Source organism: Agelaius phoeniceus, chromosome 1 (assembly GCF_051311805.1).
Source record: "Agelaius phoeniceus isolate bAgePho1 chromosome 1, bAgePho1.hap1, whole genome shotgun sequence".
NCBI lineage: Eukaryota > Metazoa > Chordata > Aves > Passeriformes > Icteridae > Agelaius > Agelaius phoeniceus.
Genome location: NC_135265.1, coordinates 74,565,260 through 74,589,037, shown reverse-complemented (window position 1 = coordinate 74,589,037; position 23,778 = coordinate 74,565,260). Strand labels below are relative to the sequence as shown.

At 36.8% G+C, this 23,778-nt stretch overlaps 1 long non-coding RNA gene across 1 annotated transcript in view; it reads left to right on the top strand.

The window, feature by feature from the left end:
- Positions 1-383: 383 nt before the first annotated feature.
- The window catches only part of LOC143694603 (uncharacterized), a 218,144-nt gene continuing 194,749 nt past the window's right edge, over positions 384-23,778 (top strand). Inside the window, exon 1 of the long non-coding RNA XR_013183171.1 lies at positions 384-672. This is a non-coding gene — a long non-coding RNA (uncharacterized LOC143694603). The remainder of the gene's footprint in view (positions 673-23,778) is intronic.

The following is a 23,778-nucleotide window of genomic DNA, read 5'->3' as shown; positions in this document are numbered from 1 at the left end:
ATAGTAGAGTACTATTATCTAAGACAGACACAGTAGATAATGCTGCAATATTCAAGAAAGTACTCAATAGAAAAGATCAGGAAATGTTACCACTACATAGAAAAGACAGAAAATATAAAAGACTTTAAAAAAAAATCCAATGCCTTCCTAGTAAGAGAACTGCCTTGCATTTTTCTATACAATGCAACCAAAATGCATTCAATAAGCCAAGCCTCTTAGCATATAAAAGCAGATCTATTGACAAAGTATAAATTGGTTGATTATTTTCAATTAGCAAATGGTAACCCAGATGTCTCCAGTTACTTAAAAAGGAACGAGTAGGTTGGCACACTGTACGTTAAAAAAAGAGGTGAATCAAGTTTCTGTTTGTCGCATATGAAAATTCAAATAAGATGTTTATTATTGCTTTTTAAAAATCTGTTTATTTCCTTCTTGTAGAAAAAACTGTGTTTTCTCTTTGAAATATAGTGTGGGAGGAAGACCTGACTTCCATGACAGGTTTCCTGCTAAGACTATGTGGGCAAGGTGTATTGCAGGTTTCCCCTGGGATTTGAATCTGTCAAAACGGATCTGGCATTTATGATGCAAGTGAGTGGTGGCTGAGATCCTGAAGAAGGAATGAGAAACTTCAGGAGTGAACCATAAAGACTTCCTTGAGGTAGCGCTGCTCAAGTAAGTATAAAAGACAGTGGCTTCTGTTTTGTATTCTCTGTTTTAATACTGAATTTGTTTGGGCTGGTGTTGTGCTAGGCTGTGAATGCTTTTTTCCTGTTTGAGTGGTTTCAAGGCTGACAAAAAAAATATCCATCTTTCTCAGTATGAAGCCTGTTTGAAGTTGAGGAAAAAATCTGAAGTAATTGGTGTTAAACTTCTAACTGCTATTGTGCTACTAAGAGAATGCAAACAAGTTTCATGGGTTTGTGCTTTTAGTTTTACACTTGCATGAAAAGCTAAATTTGCTCATGTTTGTGACTATAAGACAGTTGTGCAAATACTCAATCTTACTTTATACTCAATCTTACTTTATTTAAACAAATCCCCTACTAGCTGAATCTGCTATTCTATCAGTGTGTTTAGAAATACATGGTTTTGAACAGGAATCTAAGGATTAATCTCTACTATAGGACTCCATGTCTCTGAACAAATAGCTTGGATCTAGATCTGGAAAAAGATTTGTGCAACTTTACATACCCCAGCTGGTCTTATAGAGGCTAAAGGCAGTGTTTAATTGGGTGACTTTGTCTATATTTACAAGCACCTAGACCTTGCTGGTTTTAAGCTAACTTTGTTCAACTGGCAATCATAGAACCAATATGCAAAAGCCCTTACAAGCAGGAGCCACAGCAGGGTGGATCCGGCAGCTCTGTGGTTAAACCTGCATATAACAGCCTGTCTCTAAATCTAACAGATGCATCCCTAAGGTAGCTTTGTTTCAGGAACTAAAAAAAATGCATTTATAGAGTATATATTGGAAAATAAAGGAATTTCTTAACCCCTAGAGCAAACTTCCTGCCACATCCACATATATTCAATAATTTTTTAATTGATGAAAGCATTGACTAATTTTTACTAGGTTGCCAGATAATAAACATAATAAAATAATGCACCTTTTTAAAAAATCTACTTCTGTGAGTAAATTCCTGATGTTGCAAAAATATGCTCAATTCCTCTGGACAGCTCAAGGGGTCGGCAGAGGTGGATGAGTAGTTCTCTAGGTTATCAGTAGCCTCAACTGATGTTTCCCCCCTGGCTTGCCTACTCCACTCTTGATTCTATATGTAAGACAGCATACTTTCACTGGAAACAGTAGAGTATTAGGTGTATTGGAGGTTTAAACTCTGTGGGAGATAACTATTTTGATGAGGTTATTGTTCTTTTACAGGCTCATCTTTTTTTTTTTAATCAGCATTTTAACTTCATATTATGTTTTCTTTACAAACCAATCTACCATTTTTAGTAGGAACAAACTTCAGTCATTCTTTTTTCACATTCTTATTCTCTGCAAGATTATTTTCTCTTTGCTGTTCTTCAGCAACTTAGTTTCACCAATTTTTATTTAACTCTAGGTGAATCCAAATTCTATCGAACACAACAGTTTGTCCAATAGTCACTACTTGAACCTCACTTTTCAAAGCTTTAAAAACTGTGGATTCATTCCTTCCAAACACACTTTTGTTGTATTTTCAGTTCTCAAGTTCCACACCACAAAAATGTATTCAAGGGCACATTGCATGTTAAAGCTCTTGCAAAAATTAATATATTGAGGATTTGTGTGATTTGTCAATCACTTTGTTTGTTGTAAATAAATAATTATAAAATTAGCAATTAAATCTTGTATAGCAGTTGCTAAAGTGAGGTACTGTTTGGGAAAAACATAAGTAGAAGTTTTAGATGCAAATCACAAAGATGAGATGGATGCCTTGGTTCATGAACTAGAATCAGGAAGGTTTTGAATATCAGAGTATTAATATAGCAAAACATGCCTTGTAGCTAAAACAGTCTGTTAAACAGTGTTACATAACTTGGAAATTAAGCCAGGCTTTGTGTTCAATTGTTAGTGAACAGGTAAGTGTGTAAACGCAACCTTTTACTCACCTTTCAATTTTGTAAATGGTGAACTAGTGCAGGGCTGAACTCAAAATTACCAGTAGCATTGGCTCAAAATATTAAAGACCATAATGGCCATTCAGCTTTAGGTTTGGTGTTTACATTTCTCACTGATGAAGGTTGTTCATGGTACATGTATGCAAAAATCTTCCCTCATTCTTACTGAATGTCTGTTGTCATCTAAAGTTTCTAAATCTATCTCTCAAATAATCAGGTGGAACCTTGTGACTTGCACTCTTTGACTGCACTATAAAAGCTACTCTGAGAAATCAGTCTCTCCAAAAATTTCTCTAATCATTGTTTGCTGACTCAAAAATCCTCGCTCATGGAAGTAAACCTATACTGTTCCTGTAGTTAAGAGTAAACTTGCCATTTTTTTGCCAAATAAAGTAGAACTGAATAGCACAAAGTTCTACATTTCATCTTCTGTCCATGATGAAGAAGGTTTTTGATTTAATAACAGATTCTTCATGTGGTTGGTTACCTCCACAGAGAAATCACTATGTTTTGTGCTGAAATCTTTCCCCGGGGATTCAGTGCCTACAGTATTGATCTTACACTGCATTAGGTCATGTTATGACAAATAACAGGAGCTGATAATGTTTCATTGATCATAAGGCTCTGCAGCATTCCTAGCTTTGTTTCTAATAATAGCTATGGCTTTTGTTAGAACTGTCTGTTGAGGTTTACACACACTACTCTTTTCATCATATTTCTGTTTCCCGGGGTGCTATACACTGACATACTGCAAAGCCAACTGGTATCTCCTGGAATATATGCAGTCAACTTGAGCACCAAATGTTTTCCTAAACAACTTATGTGTGAATCCATGTCAATACTTGTATTATAAGTACTGCTCAGGTGGTAAATCAGCAAACTAACTGATTTCTGGAAGGGACTTAAATGCTTACATAGCTTTAGGCCTAGTTATCTAGCCCAAAAGTCAAATGGAATGAAAGTATAATCATCCACATATTGCAGCTAAATTCACACTGACACAGTCCTATGGCATCCATCACTGCCTTGGGGAAAGGTAATATGGAAATGTGAGAGGACATTTTAAATCTCAAAATAACTTATGTTTGCTGAGTCTGTGATAGCAAAACATTGTGAGAAATAAATTTAAAAATGAAGACATTTCAGGGGGCTTTCATCCTATATATGGGATTACGGGATCGAGTTATAACTTCTGCTGGAATGTAAATATAGCTTCTCAGTTTTCTCTAATTTCAGCCCAAGGTGTCTTCCCACAATGAATTAGTCTATGATTCAAGTAGAAATGTTGATTTAGTCTTGTGTTCTGAGCTTTGAGAGATGATATTTGAGTGACTTCTCTCTTCTTTCTTAGATGCTATAACTGCTGGGTCATAACTGGAATTGCACTTTCTTATTTGTCCTACTTTCTGCCAAAATCCACGGATGATGGTTGTATATTCTTTGTTAGTCTTTAAATGTTTAATGTTCAAGGTTACATTCTTATAGGGACAACTAATACCTTTTCATGCCTTTGCTTATGATGGGAGATGAAGAAAGGTTGGAGTGGAGGGAGGGTGCTTCTACAGCCATCCTGGTTTTCCTTTCTTTTGTATAAGATGCAGCATTATCATACATAAACATAGAAGTACAAAATTCACCTTCATGAAGCTTATTTGGTTGGCCACAGAGGTTAGAGGGTTGCTTCCTACTTTTGGAAATTTATAAGCCAGTCTAAAAGTGCTTGCTCCTTCACACAACACATTGCTGGAGTATTGGAGTCACGTCAGTGTGTGCAAGTTGGGAAAACAGTAACTGAAGAGCCAGACCTCCCATATCTGACAGTTATAACCACAAAAATACTTTTCCAAAAAGGAGAACTAAAAAAAGCAATTCCTAGAAAATATTGCATAATATCCAATCTAGCAACAGACTGGCAACATGATAGTCCTTTTGCTGATCTTGCTCTTGGCACCTGTGCTTTTATTTCTTTTATTTAACTAAAGATGATACCGATAATCTTTGTGTCATCTATATTGTGTACATGCACATAATGGGTAAATCTATCTGAGGCACCAAGATACTGTTGTGAGTCCTGTGTTGGAACTGGGTAAGAAATTTGAATTTTAACAGCAGTTGTGATGACTATCTACACTTTCATAGTACACTTAGGAGAAAATACAGGATCTGCTACCATTGTGTCTTTCAAAGACAATACAAGCATTTTCTATTAAAAATACATTCTTCAGCCTCCCTTATTCAAGGAGTCCACACCTCCTACACATCTGAGGCTAAAAACAAGGAAAATATAAGGGCTTTTGATAAAATGTTTAATATAAGTAGTTTTAATCAGACACATCCAAGTTGAGCTTTGTGTCAAAATTTTGGAAGATGCTATAAGGATTCTCAGTGCTGTGAGGATTCTCAGTTAGAGATTCTCAAACACTTCAGACAGTGTTTATATTATTTCAGTATAGTGTATATATAGGTTATTGTGGATTTTCAAAGCTTTTGAAGAATGGAATGAAATCCTACAAAATATGCAGGACTCACACAGAGAATAAAGGAGCTTTTGTTAGCTAAATTCTGCAAGTTCACTGCAGATGGAGGGAGGCTGGGTTCACAAATTTCTAACAAGATTTTGGATGAAATTTATGCTAAGCTGATTGAAGTATTAATTTACATGTTTTTGACTAGTTTGACTTTCACACACCTTCAGCAACATGCCTTGTACTTGAATCAATCCTGTTGAGCTCAGATGCACATTTTACTATTATCAGCAAAACCATTACATTGCAAGCATTTTTAACAGCCTCTTCATGTACTTGTGAAGAGGTATGTCTTGCTGTGAAGCTTAGCTGAAATATTAATGGAAACATTTTCAATTAAGATACTTCTAGTTGTCTCTTTTTTTTATTATTACAGAAAACATTGAATGAGAAAAGAACTGGTTTTCACCCTAAAATATTAATTAAACTCCCCAACTTTTCCCTTCACTCACTCTTCTCTGAAGAATTGGTCTATTGAACACTTTCAAAACTCCCCCATGCTTCACAGACATATGGGAAACCCAGCAAATGTGATGTCCGAAGACACTTTGCATACTACAGGATCTGCTTGATAAGATAGGCTTGAGAGGATGAGATTGCATGCAAACTTGAGATTGCATTTGTGGAGGCAATTACAAATCAAGGCCTCTGCTTTCCTGTCAGTATTCTTTGCTTTATGTACCTTGTTACATTAGTTGTATGATGACATATTTGTAGAGAATAGATATTTGTGACTACTTTGCATATAAAGTTGTGATTGCACAATGTAAAGACAAAAAAAGCAAAAAAACCCAGCAACAAACACTTGGTTTCTCAGAATCTCTACCTGGTCAGAGTTACTCTGAGATACATACAAGTGTCTTTTTCCCAGCCCCGCAGTCGAAGAAGGAGTCAGAATTCTTCTGTTCTCATTCTCAAGGTTGTTCATTATTTCTTATCTATAGCACTCTTTTTTCGACCCACCTTAGGTCTGTCCAGCAGGTTGGGTTGAGGCACACTGACCGCCCTCAGGGTGGTGTTATCTTTTTTATACTAAAAACTATGTGTACATTATTTACAATAACTTCCCAATACCTATGTTAGACAGTGAGTTTCTACCTTAAACCAATCGAAAAGTGCCACCAATCCAGCAGAAGATGGAGGCTAGGAAGAAGACAGAAGAAGGACTGGACACACCCAGATTCATTCATCTTGCCTCCTGAACCCCCATTCTAAAAACCCCAAAATTCTACATTTTTCACCCTGTGATAAATTCACTATCATTCTACTTAAACTTCCATGGCTTACAGATCCTCATATAAGGTTGGTAATTTTTTCCAAGGGCTAAATCAAAGTCACAGGTGTCCTGGGCTCTGTGCCAAGGTCTCTGAGCCCCCGGCAGGGTCTCAAGTCCTCCAGGACAGCCAGAGGAATTTCCTGGGTTCCAACATAATTAATTTTAAAAAAAAGTCACAGCTAAACCAAGTGAAAAAATGTTGCGGGCAGGTCAAGAAAAAGTAAAATGTAGCAATTGTGACAAAGCTCAGTTCTCAGGGTTTAAGAACACTCAGCCTGTGTCCACTTGATGACTGTGCTAATACTGAAATATAGGACTGCCCAAGTGCTAAATCTAACAGTTGAATGACCGGCTCATCCTTATTACCATCATCATGCTACACAAACAACCAGTTGACAAGCTGGACTCTTCCAAGTGACAAAGATATTATCCAAATGGTGAAGGCCCACTGGCACAGCTATTCAAGCTGCGGGCATGACCTCCTTGGTGCATCCTTGCACTGCTCAAAAGACAAGTTGCACACCAGAGCACCCAGGCACCTTAAACTTATTCCTGTGTCTGGAGCTTTCCTGGCCAATAAGTTGGCAAAAGTTAACTTTAATTTTTCTGTTCTCAGCTAAAGTCTAAAATGTAGATAGCAGCCATGGTATGATGGAGGAGAACAGACTGATCAGACCTGTTTTTAGGAAATGTGGATATCAGATCTGGCTCTGACTTAACTCTCTCTAAATTCAACACTTTTATATTATCTTAGCTGAATGTTAAATACACATTTGCACCATTTTTGGCCTGGTGATTTTCTCTATCTAAAAGAACTTTTATAGAGAAATTTGCTGTTATTTGGCCTGAATTTTATTGTCTTAAAACCAGGAAGTGAGCAGAAATCTACCAATCTATACAGTGAGATTTACAATAGTGTACAAACTCCTCATCATCTTAAAAATTATTATTAGTTAACAGAAGGGAAAAAGACTCTTTGGTTCTTTCTAACAAGCAGAAATGTCACAGCCACAACTTCATAGCAGAATGACCTCTATAGCTGATAAATATCTATCACTCTTTATAATATTGAGATAGTTGGATAAACTGGGGCTACTGTTGGTTTTATGTCAAATTAGAAGAAAAACCAAAAAATTAAAAACTCCAAAACTGACCAAGATCACCTTGCTGCTAAAAAAAGTCTTCCAAGAGTGTATTGCCATAAACTTTTTATAATCTCATTTTTCTGTGAAATATATGATGATAAACAATTTTAGAACAATACACTCATTAGTTCAAAATTTATTAAGTTAGCGATTCTAATTGCAGTTACAGAGATTAGACTTCGTGCATGTCTAAATCAAAATATAAGGATTTAAAAATGCTAATTAGAGATTAATGAATACTCATGTAGTAATATCTTAGCTAATCTAAGAAAACTATTCAAATTAGATCAACATATGAGAAAAAAAGGAATAAACACAAAGAACAAAAAATCTTTGCCACAAAATCAGGTTCATTTCAGACCTAATTAGATAGCTATAATGTTATTAGAATAATCAAAGTTATATTTGTACTTTACAGGGCTTCTTAGTAGCCATATAAAACTTTTCTAAAGGTGTTTTTTATTTAGAAAAAATTATGTTATGCTTAAATATGTTTAAATTGTGCTAGAGTGTTAATAATCTCTCATTTCACTTGAACATCCTGCATATAAATAGACTTTGTATCAGTTTTTAGCTAAAAGTCCTTATATGCACCTTTTATTTAAAGAAACAGCCTTTGCTGATGAAAATTATGCTTATGTAGGGATAGTTTCTTTGAGTTTAGATACCTGTAAGAAAATGGGTTAAGTATTTAGCACTTCTTCATCAGAAAAATTTTTGAGAGAACTGTCTGTAATTTTCTGTATTAATCACAAGCACCATAACTTGGTTTAAAACTTTTTAGGTGTTCATACATTTTTGGTTTTCCTTGTTTCTTTCTTCTTCACTGGGCATGTTTGAGGCAGATAGGGTTCACTTGTCTAAAAAGGGTAAAGAGCTCCAGTCCATGAGTTGGCAGGCTGATTGAGAGGGCTGTAAATTAGTTCTGAAGGGTATAAGAGCAGGCTCAATAGAGATGAGCCTGGGGACAACTTGCACTGGGGGCAAAATCAGCAGCCCAGCTGTACCACCTGTACCAATGCACCCAGCATGAGTAGCAAACAGGAGGAGCTGGAAGCCATGGTGCAGCAGAAAAGCTACAATTTAGTTGCTGTACTGCTCCCAAGGGAGAAAAAAGAAATTATAATTCTCTCAGCATCTTCTGCTTCAGTCATATTCTGACCTTAGCTTTTTTTCAGAATTGCAAATCCTTGGGCACAGGGAGTGTGGGTTGTATAATCCTACTCTGACAGCCAAGCAGTCACCAAACCAAAACCATGGGTTTTTTTCACTCCTCAAGTGTCACAACGAAGGATTAAAGTATTATATCTGCTTCTAGTCCAGCTGCGTATTGTCATTATCATTATCTGCACAGCTCTGTTAAAACAGTTTTCATACATAAGCACAGTATATGCTAAGTAAAGAACTATCAACCTTGTAAATAACCATAAAAGTATTATGAAAATACTTTTAAAATGCAAGTACAAGGCAGTTTAATTATACTTCAGATGTAGAAAACTTGTAATGTTTGAAACAGTTGATACTTGACTGATGAATTTTCTCAGTAGTTCTTTCTTAACAGGAAGGAGCCTAGGATTTGTGCTGTATAATACATATTGGGAATACCAATGTGTGATTTGCATAATCATTCACTGAGTCATAATTGCTCCATGCAGATTCAGTATAAAATGGTCCTTAATATCAGCTGATTGAATAAGAATACTTTGTTAAGAACATATGCAGGATAACAAAAAGTCAGGTTAAGTGTTTCTTCCTTCAACTGCTTCTAAATTTAAACATTGTCCTCGGGCTGTTCCTCCCTGACTCCATGTTGAATTTCCATGTGTTCTACTGTGTGTAGCTCGTGTGTATGAAGCATGGTAAAGTGAGCTGTTGTAATGCTAAATAGAATTCTCATTTACTAGTGGTTGGTTCTATGACCAATAAAAACACCTAACGGGTGAGCCTAATTGCATTATTCAAGGTAACACTTCTTTCCACACACACTAATCATGTTTCTAATGAAAGTTTTATGATACCAGGTCTCTACATTTTAAAATGAACTCACTTGGATAACTTGTTAACCAGCAAGTGTTTTCAGTCAGAGATCTCTAAGGCTAAACCAGTCTTAAAAGACTCCCAAATATAGGGTTGGGCTTGCTCAGAAGTTGACCCCCTTTTTAAATTTCCCTGTCATCTTGGGTGACACTTATTACACCTATATTGTAATAAAAGGATATGAATGCAAATGCTTTTGTTGTTTTTTTTTTTCTGTTTTGGAAGAAGAATAATAAAAAATTAAAACAGCTATATGAAAGTCAGTATCATTTTTCTTATGCTTTAAAAGACTCTCTTCTTATTAAAAGTGGAGGTGGTTTTGAATTTAGGATCCCAGAAGCTGGGATTTTGAGACAGTTAAAAATGTAAAAATATGGACTGGATGTGACCAGATTAAAATTGCAGTAGTCTACTGTTTTTATTTGTCCCTCAGATTTTATATATAAGCTGTGTATGCTTCTATCTGTACCCATATAACCTAATGATTTGTAACTCTGATGTCCTGACTTTCTGCGGCAAAGGTGTGGCATGGTTGTTCTTTTGTTCTTTTTTTTTCCTTTTTTCTGCTCATTGTGGGCTTGAGAATGTGGTTCTTGGGTCCCTTGGTAGTGACTGACACTGTGAGGATTCTAGAATTTCTAACAGTTTTCAGTGTCTCTCTCCCCTTTGACTTCTTTACCAGTTCTGTTTGACCTTAAAAAATTCTTTATTCCAAGTTTGATGACATAACATAATTCAGGGAATGAAGTCCAAATTAGTTGCTGTCTGTCATGAAATGCTAACAAAATAGTGTGGACATAGCTTGGTCGGAGAGTTACAGCATACCTATATAGACTTATTTTTAATAAATTCCTCAAAGATGACAGAGTGTTTCTCAAGATTAATATAATTCAGTTTAAAATAATTATACTACTTTTAAAATGGAGGAATCTCAGTGACTGGGTCAGAGAGAACAGAAATTTAGAAGTAAAATAATAATTTTTATGATTAGGCTTGATTTCAGATTGTGCCCTAACTTCTTGATCTGCAGTGAACTGAAAAATTTTCTTTTAGCCCCTAGAAAATAATCAATTTCCTCTGAGACATAGTTGTGTATTTCCTAAGTGTTTCTATCTCTTCAGCTGTTCTGGGTAACACATACTGCTATCTAAATATTCCTGTGTATACAGCTAAGTTCCCCAGAAATTGCCCTTTCTTCTTTCTAAGTGCTCCATTGGAACTCATCTCCCTTCCTAAAGGAATGCAATACAAGTTGAATACCAAGAAAATCAACACAAATATTACCAGTCAATAGATATGCTGTGTTACAGGCATCTATTTACAGTGTTGGATTAATATTCCAGATCCTGTTCTCAGTGTGCTAAAGGCAGCTACAGGTATTTGTTGAAAGTTTCACAAAGGGCTGTTCTTAATGTCAAATACTTGCCATTCAACTTAGCAACTGCACTAGCCTTTTACAAAATGAAAGGAAAGAAATGAGTCAGTATGGCAGCTTTACAAGCATTAAGATGTAAAATGCATTTCTTATTACACACCCGTTCAGTCATCTGGGTAAGTTATGCGAATGATTGTTAAAATCTGTGATTGTCAAGGATTAGTCTGGTTTATTCTTCTCCTTGCTTACAGAAAAATAAAGCTAAGTTTAAACAAAATTTTATTTTTTTTAGCAGACACCTTTTATCAATAATACTGCATGAATTATGAGAAAATGCTGTTCACAGTTGATTATTTTATAGACTTGAGCAGTGGAAGATAAATGGCCAGTCTTTAACGTGAAAAACACCCAGAACAAAATATAAATTATTGTAGAGAACATTTGATTAGATTGAGTTGTACTACATATGATCTTGGTGAGCTGTTATCAATTCATTTTAATTAGTTTTACCAGGCAGAAGCAGTATAAAATTAAAGTTAGTAGTTAATGCACATAACATTTTCCAGCACCACAGGAGCTTCAGATTTTGTTTTTCTTGGAGAATGGGTGTCCTCTGTTTCTCATTTTCTAAGTCTGTGTTTTTCAGTAAGAAATTTTCGGCAATTGCTCTTCTACTGAAAGAGTACATAAAAACAGAACTGCACTGTTCCTCAGAGTTAAATTTAAGCTTCCACAGTGATTTTTAGTGCATTTACATGATGTCAATCATCATAGACCCTTATCTTGTGACAGACTGGTAAACTCAAGGTATGCATCTAAACTGAGACTTCTTGCAGAGATAAAGATTGGTTCTGCAACACTGGGGTAAAATAGTCCTTGGAATTTTTTGTGTAAACATTTAAATAACAAGAAACATATTTTTGCTCTGTAGGTCTCAACTTAGAGTTCCTGTTTTGCGGTAACTTTTACAGCCTTCATTGATGCTATCAATATTATAGTATGTTTATCAAGGTAATAATTTGTAAGAAAAGTGAGAAAAATGACATGGCTTGCTTGGACTGTATTGTGGAATGCTCTTCCATAAAGATGTTACTGACATGACAAAGACAGACTTGAGCTACAGGATGAGGAAAAGTTTATGAGGCACACGGTTGAACATAATACAGTCTGCTTTGTTCTGACACTAGACATTCTCAAGAACATAAGGATAAAGATTCTGCCAAAATATTTATCACCTTTGGTGTTTCTAAATAAGAGTTTGATACTTGAAAATATGTTCTGAATTGCTGTTGTCATTTATTCCATCAGGCAGCTGAACACCACACAGCCATTTGCTTACACCCCTCTCAGTTGGATGGGGAAAGAATCTGAAAAAAAAGATTGAACTAATGGGTCGAGATGTAGTGTTTAACAGCACAGAAAAGGAAGGGAAAGTTATAAAAATGCTAAGAGAATATAAAAGCCAAGTGATGCACAACATAATTTCTTACCACCCAGTAACTCATGCCCAGCCAGTCCCTAAGTGGCAGGCTGTATTTCCCAGCCAGTTCCCCCAGGAGTTTTTTGGTTTGTTTTTTTTTTTTTTTTTTTTTTTTTTTGAGCACGACAATATATGGTCTAGACTATCCCTTTGGCCAGTTGGGTTCAGCTGTCCTGGCTATGTCTTGTCCTGGATTGCCAAGAGAATTGTATTCTATTTCCCATCTGTATGGCAGTTGTCTTCTATTAACTGGGCAGTTTTCCTTCTTCTACAACCTCTCCTCCCTCTGGGGAAACATCTACTGATAACAGGCTATTGAACGTCACTGCATGACTGATAAGCACTATAGCATCCCATTATAGTGGGCTCCTCCCTCCTCCAGAGGGAGGAGCCAAGCATTCCTACCTGGATATAATCTTGAGGTTCTGGAACACCAGCACGGCTTCTTCCACTGGACATTCAGAAGAAGAATACACCCTTTTCTACAGGGTCCCTGCTCCAACAGAACCCCACCTGACACTCCAGGAGGACTGCAGCCACAGTTCCAATTGGACTGCCACCAACACCCTGACCAACAGGGTGTCAGGTCATGTTCTGACTCTGTCAGTGTTGTTTTAGTTTACTGCACTGTTTATTTTATCTTTTTATTTTCTTCCCTAATAAAGAACTGTTATTGCTGCTCCCATATTTTTGCCTGAGAGCCCTTTCATTTTAAATTTATAGCAATTTGGAGGGAAGGGGTTTACATTTTCCATTTCAGGAGAGGCTCCTGCCTTCCTTAGTAGACACCTGTCTTTCAAAACCAAGACATGTCTCCTCTCAGTTTTTTGTGCACCCCCAACTTACTTGCTGGCAATGCAGTATGAGAAACTGAGAAGCCCTTGGCTTTTATAACCACTGCTCAACACAGTTTGTTGTCAACATTCTTTTCATCCTAAATCCAAAACACAGCACTACACCAGCTACTAGGAAAAAAAATTTAGTCTATCCCAGTGAAAACCAAAACAAATTTAGTAACCTGCTGTCTAAATGTTTGGCTGGGCCCATGGTATCGATGAGAATACTTTTTTCAGTAAAAGAAACCAGAAGCAGGTTTCAGAGATAAAGTAGTTAATATACTGTTTTGGTGTATGTAATGTCAGAATGAAGTAATGCACTACTAGAATGCTCAAAATATTTGCTTGGCCGCTTATAGTAATATCAACCCAAATTCTGAAAGAATTTGCTCCCTCTTCAGAGTTCTTTATTTCTACTACTTATGTCACTTTTAGAAGAGTGTTAAGCCATTTAACAGTAAATCTTCAAAGGTCTGTAATATATTCTGTTTAAATTTAGAAACTAACAGTAGTAAGAGCTGTGAAAATATAAGAAATACAAATGGCATTCCAGTGTTAAAGAAAATAAGTAGAGTGTTTGACTTAAGCTAACTTACATTAATAAGGACTCAGGAAGCTCTGATATTAATACTCTGTTAATTTAATGTCAAAGCAGAAATGAGAATAATTAACTATTGTCCTTTTTGCCCTCTATCTGCTACTTTCGGAATCCTATTTTAACTGGACTTTTGCGATGATTAAATTTTCCTGAAAGTAAAATACTGGACTGGTTCAGGATTCAAGTTGGTCTTCAATTCTTGTAGAAATTGATTTATTTTGTGTTGTCCATTATTATATGCTTAAATATGTATTAAACTAAATGTAGGCTGGAGGAAGAGTTAGAAGAATCAGGAATGAAGCTGAACCTTAGAAGAAGGGAATATGATAAGGGAAGGTGTTTTAGATTTTGCTTTGTTTCTTAAATCAACCTTAATTTAACTGACAAGAACCCAAATTTTCCCCAGGTCAAGTCTGTTTTGCCAGTGATAGTATTTGGTAAGGAGTCTCCTTGTCTTTATCTCAGTTCATGAGTCTTGTCTTGTTATTGTGTCCTCCTATCCTGTTGAGGAAGAGTAGTGACAGAGCAGCTGGGTAGTTGTCTGGCAGCTGCCCAAGATTAATGCCCCAGAGTACTCACTATGGAAATGGTCTTCTGCTCTCTCAGACTCTTTATTATATATCCACTTCCACTGTAAAATGGATAAAGCTAATGTGGGGGTCTTGGCGTTTAATTTCTTGGTTTTTATCTTAAGGTAGAGCTTCTATTCAAATATATCTTAATTTTCCTTTCCATTCAGATTCAATGAAGTGAAAATGGACTGAAGGACTATAAGCAAAGGCTAATATAGTGATTAAAAATAATATCACATTATTCTGAAGGCCAGATTCTAAAACCAACACACAGACAACTGTAAATTGAAATTTAGGAAAACTTCATTAGATTTTTCTTTCAAGAATTAAACCACCAGATGCAAAATGTAGCTTTGTAATGACCTTTGAGTCTAAATGACAGCATAAATTATTCTGCAGGGGATTGTGAACTGGAATATATTATGAGGGGGAAAAATTGGTCATGCCATCCATTATTTTGGTGCTTGTAAGCAATGAAATTTGCAGTAAGTGAAAATGCATGGCTTTATAGATACACAGTGTAGGATGTTCCCAAAGCCATGGCATTTAGAAAGATGAGAACCATTGTGATCTGGCTTTTTTTTCTTCACTATGTAAGAATTTAGAAAGTGCCTATTTTTCCTGCTCCTGAGGGAATAGACCACACAGGAAACATCCATGGTGTTTCATGTTTGGTGGAGTCTCCTGTCACAGAAGAAAGCTTTTTTCTTTGGGTTGAGTGATATCTTGGGACCTCAAAGTGCATAAAATGCAATATAACTCAGCTGTAACTGAGACACAGCTTTCAGAGTTCTCTGAAATATGTTGAGAACACACAAAATCATTAGTGTCACAATATTTAGCTATTTGGCCATTTAGCTCTTTGTGCGCCTTTCTGTATCTGGGCTATAAATTCTGATTTTTAGGATGCAATATAAACTCTATATAGGGAATAAAACACTTTGAGTAGACATTCTAGCATCTTAGGTTGATACTGAATGTAATAATTACCACTATAAAACTTAGTACTTCTTCTGGTACTAATGAGGATATTGAAGTGAGATGTAAAAGCAGATTGTGTTGAAGTTTAACTTAAAAAAAAAATAAAACAAACATGTACTGCCGTAGTAGAATTGATGTTATTATGTGCAAGGAGATAAGTACTAGACAAAATTTTGGCTTTTGGTTGGTTTGGTATTCATTGAGCAGAAGTGCTACCAAATGTTTCAGATGGTAAGATGAAGAGTGGGACTCTTTCTGAGACAACATCACTGAATCCAGCTCTGACCTAAATCCTACCAAATCTGTAGTCAGCTGTACAATGATGGAACATCTGGGAAACACTGCTGTTGGGGTAGAGACAAAAAGAACTCCATGACTATTTTGCATGACTCAGGGCTGTAATAGCCAATAGTGAATACTCAAGATGAGGTTGAAAGACAGAGATCTGAGAACAGCTCCACACCTTTAGTTTTTCCAGTAACCAGGGAGTGATGATGTTTTTCATCTCTCCAGAGATAAGACAGGAATGAGAATTGCCTGGACTGCTGACAGTAAATAGACTTCCTCCTTGGCTGGCCATTCTCCTTTAGTATAAGTGCATACTGTATAAGCAACTTCTACTCACTGTGGGCTTTGAAAGGAGAACTCCAGATCTTTCCCTGTTATTCTCTAGTTACCAAGGGGAAGAAGCTGAATTCCTCATATCCACCTCTGCCAAAAGCAGTAGCATGAAAAAGTTGACAGAAGCAGAAAACAGTGGCAAACTTGACGAAGTGTTTGAGACAACATCAATTCCAATCTCAGCAGCTGTAATTATCCTCTCCGTCTGGGCTATGGAAGACAGGGAAAAACAATTTTCAGGTCAACCACCTGTAGGAAAGTTGTTTATTTTATGGAACTCTTTTTAACCAGAAGATGAATTCTTTTTCATGTAGGAATATATCTTCCAGTTCTTACAAAATGCTACAGTTTTGAGACTGGAAATAGCTTCAAAGAATTTATTTAATGTATTTCTACATTATACAGCTTGAAAGCAAATCTAACAGTTCTAATTCATGCATTTTACTTACTTACTATGAGTCCTCAAACTCAGCATGCAATGAACCCTGCTGATCTGAAACACTGAAAAGGGAAATTATTCTTGGTGTTTGCAGTAACAGTTTAAATAAGGAATTTAATCACAAGGGACAATCTTTCTTTTTTCAGTTTCCTAATTAGTACCGCCTTGGCCTCTAAGAACTTTACAAATTAGACCTAAAAAATAGTTCTATCTATCTATCTATCTATCTATCTATCTATCTATCTATCTATCTACATATATGAGCATTTTCTACACAAAAAGAGTAAAATGCACTTCTTGTACAAGCATGTATTTAATTTGTAGGGGTTTTATCTGTAAATAGCATTTCCTCTGGCATACCTGTCTGTCATGGGGTCATTACAGAAAAGGAGAAGAAGAAGATTTCTTCAAAATGCATCAGATACACTACAAAATCTATTTTGGGTTTAATTCTCTATAAGTACAACTCTATTTCTGCATATTAAATTTTTAATGGTAGTCTGTTACGATCCTTCTATGAGAATTAGCTATGGATTAGGAGTATTTTGATGAAATAACCTTTATTTTAAAAAGTTTACTCTGAAAATAGTAATCCATTAAATATATTCCTAGAAAGTAATTTTTAAACCCCAAATCATCAGACTTGCAAAATTTATTTAGCTAAAGATATGAGAATTTTATCAAACTGAATATTTTTCTTCAATTATATAGCAGCCATGGACGAGGTGGTTTTGGACAGTGTAAGTTGAGACAATTCTACTGACTGTATCGAGTACACCAAAAAACCCATGTCTAAAAACTGGTGTTGTGCTAGTGTAAAACTGTGGAACTGATCAGCCTGTTAAATTAATTTATTTGAGCAGCTTAGTGTGGATGACAAGGTGATCAGCAATTGGAACAGGCTGCACAGGGAAGTGACAGAATCACCATCCCTGAAAGCGTTCAGAAATCTTGTAGATGTGGTGCTTTGGTAAATAATTTAATGGTAGACCTGAAAGTGTAAGGTTGAGGGTTGTGCTCAATCTTAGAGGTCTTTCCCATGCCTGATGATTCTATGATGGCAAAGCTGTGGTAACCTGGACGCCACTGTCCATTCCATTCTCCTGGAGAAGATGGCTGCTCGTGGCTTGGACAGGTGTACTTTCCACTCGATAAAAAATTGGATGGCTGAGCCCTGGAAGTGGTGGTGAAAGGAGTGAAATCCAGTGGACAGCCAAATTCAAGTGGGGCTCCCTAGGGCTCACTATTGGGGTACAGTTCTGTTTGATATCTTTATCAAGTATCTGAATGAGGGATAGAGACAACATCAAATTGGACAGGAATGTTGATCTGATGGAGGATAGAAAGGCTCTGCAGATGTTTCTGGATAGGCAGGATTGATGGGCTGAGACCAATTGCATGTGGCTGAACAAGGCCAACTTTATTGGGATGACAACAACTCCAGGCAGTGATACAGGCCAGGGGAAGAATGGTTGAAAAGTTGCTTGGTGGAAAAGGACTTGGGGCTTCAAGAGCTGAACATGAGCCAGCTGTGCTCCCAGTTAGCAAAGAAGGCCAATAGCATCCTGGCCTGTATCAGCAATAGTGTGGCCAGGACCAGGGCAGTGATTGTTCCCCTGTACTCAGCACAGGCAAGGCCATACCTTGATTCCTGTGTCTAGTTCTGGACCTCTCACAATAAGAAAGACATTGAGGTGCTTGAGCAGTGGAGCTGGTGAAGGGTCTGGAGCACAGGTCTGATGAAAAACAGTTGAGGAAATGAGGGGTGTTTAGCCTGAGGGAAAGGAATCTCAGGGGAGACCTTATTGCTCTTCACAGCTACCTGAAAGGAGATTGTAGTGAGGTGGAGATTGGCCTCTTGTCTCTGATAACAAGTGATGGACAAAAAGAAATATCTTCAAGTTGCACAAGGGAGTGTTCAGATAAGATATAAGGAATATTTCCTTGTGGAAAGGGTTATTAAGCACTATGAACAGGCTGCCCAGGAAACGGATTGTGTCACCATCCCTCAAGGTATTTAAAAGATGTGTAGATTGACAGTTGGGGATTTGTTTTAGTAGTGGCAGCACTAACTTTATGGTTGAATTCCATTTCAAGGATCTTTTCTGACCTAAATTAATATATTCAAATTTTTATATTATTCTCACGCACTCACAATTCAACATAAACCTGAAATGCCAGCAAAAGGCAGTCTCACTGGTAGACTCTGATACTGTTCATACATTTAAGATGATTTCTACTAGTGAAAAGACACATATACATCTTATGGAGCTTACAGTATGGAAATACAGGATGATGTGATACTAGGATAAAACTTACTTAAAACTAGGTATGCATTTTAGGGGAAAGAAGTCCTCTTCTAAAAATAATGATTTTTTTTTTACTGGTATTGACCTTTTATCTCTTTGACTATGGTAGTAAGAGAAAACATCTTGCATTTTATGATAGTACATTGGGATACACTACCATAGATATAGATACATCATCTGCTCTGTGACTTAGGAGCCCTGGTTTACTAAATAACATGTTTGATGATGGAATGTGTCTCAGGCATGCTTGGCCCCAAGATAGTTTGAATCATAAAATCTGAGTCTGAAGACCTGATGATACAGAAGAGCAAATACAGCACTGTGTTTACTTGCCTACTCAATGTTCTTCAACAACAAAATATCAGCTCCATGTAAACATGAATCAGAAGGTAAAAATTGCAATTATCTAGTGTTGAATGTAGATGACTTTATCTTTTTTGGGGTTTGATTTTTTCTAACATTTCTGTGAGTGTTTCATATGGAGAATTGTTCCAGATGAAACCAATAATATGATCTCTGACTTATGAGTAAATATTTTGGGTAAAAGTATTTTCTATTTACTGCTGTCATCCTAAACTTAATCTAGAATACTCAGATCAAGAACAAAACATTATATTGCTTTTTCTGTTTGATTTAATTTGCTTATGTCTTGGAGGAGCATCATTTAAGGTGGGAAAATAATAGAATTACAAGGATAAAAAGAATACGTCTTGCTGAAGTCCCTTAAGTATACCTCTCTTCCTGCATAAGGTGCACAAAACTTCTTGTAAGCAGTTGTTTTCATGGTTCTCCAAGTTATTTCTTCTGTATGAAGTTCATTATCAGTTCCTTAGAATAAAAGGAATTGAAAACCAATAAATCTGAGATTTCCAAACTGGAATCCTTGAGAGCTATCAGGAGTCTTTTGATCTTTTCTTTTGATCTACCTATTCCAAAATAGTACAGTATATTCTTTGTAGGGTCTCACTGCCTTCTCACTGATATGAAGCAGCAGAAAAAGCAAATCAGTCTGAAAATTTTTCAGAGGCCACAAGAAGATCATTTGCAGAAATGTTTCTTTTACATTTCAAATATCTCTTTCCTTTTTCTCCTCTCTCTAGTTTTTCTCTCATAACATGATAATTTGTTATATGCATCTGGTACCTTTTTCTTTTCTTGAAAGTTATTGTATTTCTTCTATTTCTAACCTTCAATTTTTGTTCTATTGTGTCCAACTGAAATTATTTCGTATTGCACACATTTCCCAGTTCAGTTAGTTTTATTATTGTGCCCTTTCCAATTCACTGAGGATACCTTTACATCCTGATGGAAGTTCTTCAAAACATAGCTGACCTAAATCTTAACGGGATATGTAGTATCATTTCCCAGGAAGATTTCTGTTTCATTGTGTGATCCTGGAAGATCATTCTTAAGTATCACAGATATGAAATTGTTATGAAATGAATTTCCCATGAAAGTAACCTCTCACCCAGGAGAGATTAAACATTTACTTTGTATGTTCCATCTCTTCTGAGTGAGAATAATAGCACAGTGACTGTGAAAATATATTGGGATATATTATTTTATGTTATACCAGGTTAGAAAAAGAACACTAAAACATTCTTTAAAAATAGATGAAGTAATTTCTACTTGTGTTAGTATTTATAAAATGACACATTGTCTAAAAATAATAAAGGAAAACTTGGAAATTATTTCACTTACAAAAATTCAATATTCACAAGACTTTGCAATACCAGTGCAGACAACAAAATTAACTTGCTTCTTTGTCTGTTCATTATAATAGAATTTAGTGCAGAGATCATGGGATGTTATTTTTGCTGTGCCTCTATGGTTTTTGTTCACTGAACAGAGTCCTCTCTCGAACTGGTCTGTATTCAAGTATGACCCTAAACTGCTTTCTGAACACCACTTGTACCCTGTTTGAAAATTGAGTTGAATTTTCTTGTTAGAGTTTCCTGTGATTACAATGACTCATTTCAAACTAACTTCTTTGCAGTACCATTCCAAAGAGAAAGTCTTCCTATCCCTGTGGCATAGGTTAGGATACAAGAGGAAATTTAGGTTACAAATACTCCATAATTGTAGGCAACTTGATTCATGCTGCTTTGTATTGTGGTGATTACACAAGTTCAGGACACTGATTCCTATTGAACTCGGCTGAAACAGTGATTGCTTGAAGTCTGAAGCATAAAAGCTCTGAAGGTCTCATACCAAGAAGAGGAAGGAACACACAAAACAGACTATTCTTGCTGCCCTTTTAACTGTGTCACTGAGACTGGTTTCAGAGCAAGGTAGCCTTAGTCACCTGCTTTTTGTCTGTGGGAAGAGAGATTGATTATGACTTGATTAAGATACCCGACCTATCTTGCAGGGAATCAGACTGATCTATTGGAATATTTCTTTCAAGAATGAGATGCTTCTTGTGCACTAAAATGAAAGTTCTATTCTGGAATCTCCTTCCTTGCTCCCTATCTAAACTTCTCTTTCAGACCTAATTCCAAAGTTTTCTCTTCTTGCTTTATTGCCTCCTCTTGTTCTAGCCTGACTCAGGAATGAGACAAGATAACTGATATTGAAAATAATTTATATTCACAAAGATCATGAGAGTTCTGGCATGTCTTTTCACTTCTGCTAGAAGACTTTAAGCCAAAATAAAGTTGATTGAATTGGCCCATATCTTCTGGCAGATTGTGCAAGTTTTTCATACACCTTTGTTTCTTCCTACTTCTTCCATCCCATAACAGTTCTGCTGTGATCCTGATATGATTAAAGTTGAAACACTTTATCAGTCTTACAATAGGGTACTTGTGTATGTAAAAGAGCACAAAATTAGGGTAATCTTATAACCATCACTCACCAAAGTGAACAGTTCTGGTGCAAACACATTCCAGAGAGCAAGATGAATTTCTAGAACCAGAGGAACCCCAGGGAAACACCAAGATGCTCTGTTGACGGGAGGAAAAAAGCCAACAAAACTTCAACCCTGAACATGAGGAGAACAGACTTCAGATTGTTCAGGGAGCTAGTTAGTAAGGACCCCATGAAAAATGCTTTTGAAGGTACTGGGGTCCATCAGTGCTGGTCATTTTTCAAGCACCACCTCCTAAAGGCACAACAGCAGGGAATTCTAAAATGTTGGAAGTCAAGCAGCTAAAATAGAAGGCCAGCTTGGCTAACCAGGAAACTTTGTTTGGAGCTAAGCCAGAAAAAGAAGTTTTATGCCCAGAGGAAACAAGATTAGGTGACATGGGAGGAATACAGTGATGATGCTCATCTCCCTAGGCAGAAAATTAATGTGGCCAAAGATCAACTGGTATTATTGAAAAATATCTGAAGGACAATGTAGCGATCAGTCACAGCCACCACAGCTTCATGAGGGGAAGGTCTTATTTGTCAAACTTAATTTCCTTTTAGTATAAGTAGTCCACCTAGCTGACCAAGGGAAGCAAAGTTATGTGATCTTTTTGGATTTCAGCAAAGCTTTTGACAATGTTTCTCACAGTGTCCATCTGGAAAAAATGTCCAGCACACAAGTGGATAAACACATCATGAGATGTGTGAACAACTGGCTCACAGGCTGAGCACAAAGGGAATGAGGTGACATTAATGAATGTAATTCATTGTAATAAATGAGGTGACATCAGACTGAAAACCTGCCACTAGTGGGATTCCACAGGGCCCCATCCTCAGCCCTGTGCTCTTCAACATCTTCATAAATGACTTGGACATAAGACTTGAAGGAATACTAAGTAGGTTTGCCAATGACATTAAACTGGAAGGAGCTGTTGACTCCCTCAAAGGCAGGAAGGGTTTGCAAAGAGACCTCAACAAATGAGAGGGCTGGAAAATCACCAGCCACATGAAGTTTAACAAAACAAATACCAGATTCTGCACCTGGGACGAGTCATCCCTTAATGTCCACACAGACTGGAGAATGAGAGGCTGGGGAGCAGAATTGCAGAAAGACGACTGGGGGTCTGGGTCAATGGCAAGTTGAACCTGAGCCAGCAGTGCCCTGGCAGCCAAGAGGGCCAACCCTGTCCTGGGGGGCATCACCAGCCAGGCAAGGGAGAGGATTATCCCTCTCTGCTCTGCACTGGGGCAGGCTCACCTTGAGTGCTGCATAAGGGATATAAAACTATAAGAAAGCATCCAGAGGAGAGCTAAAATGATGGTGAAGGGCCTTGAGGGGAAGGTGTATGAGGGCACTGAGGGCACTTGGTCTGTTTATCCTGGAGAAGAGGAGACTGACGGGAGACTTCATTGCAGTCCACAACTTCCTTGTGAGGAGAGGAGGAGAGGCAGACATGGATCTCTTCTCTGTGATGACCAGTGATACAACCCAAGGGAATGGCATGAAGCTGTTTAAGAGGTGATTTACATTGGATGTTAGGAAGAGGTTCTTCACCCAGAGGGTGTTTGGGCACTGGAACAGACTTACAGGGAAGGAGTCACAGCACTGGCAGAGTTCAAGAAGTATTTAGATAATGACCTCGGATGCAAAATGTGAGGGGCTTTCTTGTGCAGGATCAAGAGTTGGACTTGATGATACTTGTGGGTCCCTTCCTACTCAGGAAATTATATGATTCTACAAAATAAAACAAAACAAAACACAAAAAACCCCCGAAGATATCTTAATTGACCAGAGATTTAGACAATTTTTTATCAGATGTTCATTTAAGTGATATATAAGAGGACAACACACTTAAATTGCTGCAGTGAAAAGTTTTTATAAAGAGGGCTAAGTAACTGTCACAGTGTATTGATCAATACTATTCAATTAGAGAAATAAAATGAAAACCTCTCTGTACTCAAATGCAAATCAAAAAAATGGAAGAAGGGAACTTAAAGGAAGGACTTAGTCATAAATGAAAAATATTAAATCAAACCACAGAGGTGGTCCATGCATATTTTTCTTTAAGGGAAAAAATCAGTTACTGTGATACCTCTAAAAACCTCTGCTTTCTCAGAAATTGGATA